The sequence below is a fragment of the Andrena cerasifolii genome, unplaced genomic scaffold (genome assembly GCF_050908995.1).
Source record: "Andrena cerasifolii isolate SP2316 unplaced genomic scaffold, iyAndCera1_principal scaffold1906, whole genome shotgun sequence".
NCBI classification, from domain to species: domain Eukaryota; kingdom Metazoa; phylum Arthropoda; class Insecta; order Hymenoptera; family Andrenidae; genus Andrena; species Andrena cerasifolii.
The window spans coordinates 3,518-8,607 of NW_027486798.1; the positions used below are offsets into that span (position 1 = coordinate 3,518).

At 41.6% G+C, this 5,090-nt stretch overlaps 1 long non-coding RNA gene across 1 annotated transcript; it reads right to left on the reverse strand.

The window, feature by feature from the left end:
* Positions 1–4,115: 4,115 nt before the first annotated feature.
* Positions 4,116–4,715, reverse strand: LOC143378265 (uncharacterized). Its single transcript, XR_013088008.1, has 2 exons — positions 4,452–4,715; positions 4,116–4,396 (listed from the first exon to the last, which is right to left on the reverse strand). It is a non-coding gene; the product is annotated as an uncharacterized LOC143378265 (long non-coding RNA).
* Between the last annotated feature and the right edge of the window lie 375 nt (positions 4,716–5,090).

Consider the following 5,090-nt stretch of genomic DNA (forward strand, 5'->3'; position numbering starts at 1 on the left):
CAAAGAATTTTATATAAATACCATGACCTCTTCCATCTACCAGATGAGAAGTTAGGCCACACAAACGCTATCCAGCATGGGATCCAGACAATGGACCCAGTGCCAGTAAATACTAAACAATATCGCTTCCCTCCTGTACATAAGAAGGAAATAGACAAGCAAATAAAGAATTTACTAACTAACGACATTATAAAACCGTCATTATCACCCTATAATTCACCTATTTGGATCGTCTCTAAAAAACCAGGACCCAATGGGGAACTCTTGTGGAGAATGGTAATTGACTTCAGGGATTTAAACGGAAAAACCGTTCCTGACGCATACCCACTTCCAAACATTAACGAAATACTAGACCAATTAGGAGGAGCAAAATACTTTTCCGTATTCGACCTAGCTTCCGGATTTCACCAAATCCCTATGAAACCGGAAGATGCGCCTAAAACGGCCTTTTCTACACCTCATGGACATTATGAGTTTGTTAGAATGCCATTTGGACTTTGTAATGCACCAGCTACCTTCCAACGTTTAATGGATCACACGCTCACGGGACTCCAAGGCACAGAAATGTTCGTATATCTGGACGATATTGTCCTTTACGCGAGTTCCCTTACAGAACATTTAATAAAATTTAAAAAACTTGCTCAACGCCTAAGAGAGGCGAATCTTAAACTTCAGCCTTCGAAATGTAAATTTCTACACAAAGAAGTCGCATATTTGGGTCACATAATTACAGAACAAGGAGTAAAACCTGATCCAGGAAAAATTGAAGCCGTCCGAAACTACCCGGCAACAAATACACCTAAAGGAATCAAACAATTCCTTGGTTTAACCGGATATTATAGGAAATTTATCCCAGACTTTTCTAAAATAGCTCGTCCGTTAACCCAACTATTGAAGAAAGACACAATATTTGAGTGGGGACCGTCCCAGAAAACGGCTTTTGACCACTTAAGACTAGCATTGCAGAAAGAACCTATCCTGCAATACCCGAATTTTGACCTGGAATTTCACGTCACTACAGATGCTTCTGACTACGCTATAGGAGGGATATTGAGTCAGACTATAGATGGAAAAGAGTTACCGATCGCTTACGCCTCTCGCCTCCTAAATAAAGCAGAAATAAATTACGCAACCATAGAGAAGGAACTTTTAGCCATCGTATATTGCGTTAGGCACTTCCGACCTTATCTATACGGAAGGAAATTTATTTTATTTACCGACCATCAACCACTAATCTGGTTACATAGAGTAAAAGATCCAACGTCACGCCTCGTTAGGTGGCGTTTAAAATTAGCTGAGTATGAATACGAAATTCGATACCAACCGGGGAAAAGCAACAAACTTGCCGACGCTCTATCTCGTAATCCCCCTACAGTGGAGGCATCGCCAATACGGCCACGAGAAGAAGCCGACGAAGACTGGGTGGACTGGCCCACACCAGATACCAAAAAACCTCGGACTACTAAAGAAACTAAAACCCCACCTACACGAGGTCCTGGAAGACCTCGGGGTTCCCGACCATCCACCTCTGCTTCAGAACCCACAAGTAAACCCCATCTAAGGACGAAACCTACGCGGATGCAGCCTCACCGGAAGGTACGAAAAGGTCCAACATCTGCAGTAGAATCCACAAAAGAAAATTTATCAGAACCAATGAGTAGCGTCGAAGAAGAGAATCAGGAAAATGAAGGGGAACAAATAACCACCCCTTACGAACATATTTCGCCTCCGCAGTCCCCAGTTCCCCAGATACAATCGGATCCCGATTCCGAAGTGGAATCGAACATATCAGACGAGTCAACATCCGACTCGGATTTATCAATAATTGAGCAAGACGATTCCCATGATGCAGAATACGAAGCTGACCCAGACCGAGGAATCAGAATAGTACCGTCCATCAGTCGCGACCCATTGTCCCTACGTAAAGAAACGCTCGTCTTCCTTTTGAGTGCCGATGGGAAACCTTGCGACGAAGGAGCTAAACAGTTACAAGAAGCAGGAGAACTGACAATAGCAAACGAACTCACTCTGGGCAGGGCTCATGTGTCATATAAAAAGGGACAAATTCTCGTAGGGTTAGTTACCAAGGAAACACAAAATATTCCCCTAACCACGACAAATTGGAGAACAGCCCTTTCTTCTCTTAGGGATGTAGTACGTGAGTTAACTATATATTCATTCAGTATTGCCAAAACGACAAACATTGATCAGCTATGTTGGCAAGATATTATTATGGACATTCTCGAAACCGTCGACGAGGAAGACATCGAGGTCACAATATGCCTACAAATAGTTCAGATCCCCGAAGAATCAAAGAGACAAAGCATTATTACGGAAAATCACGCGTCAGCTTTAGCTGGACATAAAGGAGTAACAAGAACCTATAACCGAATTAGACACCACTATTTCTGGAAAGGAATGAAGAAAGCCGTTGAAGATTATATTCGAAAATGCGAAGACTGTATGCGGAAGAAACTCGTTCGTGTTAAAACCAGGCAACCAATGATCCTTACAGACACGCCTGGACGCGCCTTTGATAAAATAGCCTTAGATATAGTAGGACCGTTACCCACCACGAGAGAAGGAAATACCTACATATTAACCATGCAAGATTTATTAACTAAATATTTCGTGTGTGAACCACTCAAACAATCGACGTCGGAAAAAATTGCAGATGCATTTATAAGAAAGTTTATCTGTCAATTCGGAGCTCCCAGAGCCATCCTCACTGACCAAGGAGCTAATTTTACTGGTAAACTCATGAAAACTATCGCGCAAAAATTTAAAATTGAACAATTTCGAACCACAGCTTTTCACCCACAGACTAACGGCTCTCTAGAGCGATCGCACCTTGTCCTAACAGAATATTTGAAAATGTTTATCCGTAGATACAGTGACTGGGACGAATGGACCGACATGGCCGCGTTCTCTTATAATACCAGCGTCCACGAGGGCACTGGATACACTCCACATGAATTAGTGTTCGGTAAAATAGCCCGGGTACCCAGTCGGAAAAGAATGCCCGAAGACTTTGAAAATGAAACTTATAGTCAATACCTCTCGAAATTAAACATAAGGATGCAAGAACTGCAAACCGCTGCAGCAGAAAAGTTAAATCAATCAAAACTCCGTTATAAAAAGTACTACGATAGACACATAAGCGAGAAGACCTTTAAACCGGGCGACTCGATTTTCGTATTAATAGAACCCCGAAAGGGAAAATTCGGAGATCAATACTCTGGCCCTCACACGATATTAGAGGTAATCCCCTCTCAGAATTTAAAAATATCATGGAAAGGGAAAACAAAAATTATACACGCGAATAAGGCGCGTCTTGGTCAAATACGCGAAAACCCCGGTTGACCCTAATCATAAATTATAGAGAAAAGAACATTAAATCACCTCGTTTCTTAGATCGCACCATGCCTCATAAAAGGGCCCATAAACCCAGTGGGCCTAGGACCCATGGGGGAGGCCTCAAGAGAAAGCTCTCCCATATACAGTGGCTGCGCCAGAGGGCCATGAAGGAGGAAGGGAGCGCCTCACATCTTCTCCCGAAGGTGACATCGAACATCGTCATCAGGGAGGCAGCGTCCACAACAGAGACAATTACAATAGACGACTCCCCCCTCCCGTTCAATTCCAACCCTCTCCTCAACCTTCCACCTCCCAAGTTCCCTCCGTCATCCCTCCACCCCCAGGTGTCGTGGAGATTTTGAATACGGGGTCAGCGACTAAGGTCCCAGACCACACAGAGCTGACGCCCGAATTTTTAAAATGGTTCGATGACCTCTATCAGAGTGGTTACGACCTCACGTTCATCCTGGACGACCCCTCCTACTCAACCCTCGAATATTCCTTTCCTCCATACTAATCCTTCCAAAATTCCTTTCCTTAATCCTATCCTTCCTTGTACATCCTTCCTTGTAAATATTCCTTATTTTCTATTTCTTTTATATACATATATATATATATATATATATATATATATACATATTATTTTTAAGTATAAGTAAATGTTTTTTTTTCCTAATACAATCAATTCATTTATATTTTCTATTATTATTATTCTCATCTTTTATTTTACTTTTCTTTTACGCCAAATAGGCTATATATTTTATTTTATTTTATTATTTCCAAATCATTTTATTTTTATTTTTTCCAAAACGGTACATTTTATTTTATTTTTCTTTTCCTCCGCATTTCAAGACACCCGTACCCTGTGTTAAGAAATGTAATCATTTCTTCATATAAGGGGGGAGGTGTAACGTCCCACGATTTTTCGCGCGTTTCCTATTCCCAATTCCACTAGTAAACCTCAAAATCACTCCACTAAAGTCTATCAAACTCAACTCCTACCCCATCTCCTCAATCACCGATCACCTTGATGTTGCACCTTAGCGGTCAACAACACAGGATGATCAATACAAACCTCCACCTCGCTGATGTACCTTAGCGGTCCCCATCACGAGATGATCGTTTCAAAACCCTCTTCGCCTATTCGTCTTACAAGGCACGAATCATTCCCTCCAAAAACAAATTCAAACAAGTCCCTCATTACAAATCCCTCTTAAATCGAGACCAAGTCTCAACCCCCTCTTTACGACTCATGAAGTCCAAGCCACTCTAATAACCCCTTTCCCGTAAAACACCCGAAATCCATTCGATGAGTTGAGTATCTCTTTTCGCAGTCATAAAAACCCCAGAAACCTAATTGCGACGTATATTTGGCGTACGTGACATAAATACGTCTATTAATAGACGTACCGTTTGTAAAAACCCCGGAAGTCCTACTGCGTCTTAAACCGAAATGTGTCAAGGTCTTTACCGCGCGTACCCCACAATACTCCTGTGAAAGTACATAAATATGAGGTCCTGACAGGCCGAGTTCTCTTTCTTCGACAGAAACCTCTTCGGTAGAAGGCTTACTTGAAAAGTATATCTTAAAAGTGTTAATATTAAACTCAGTGTTCGACGATCACCGTAAGCCATTTATATTACTTAATATTATTGTGCATATCACCACCATACCATACTATTCTATTATTTTGTTTATAACTGCTTATCGCAATCGTACTATTCAATTATTT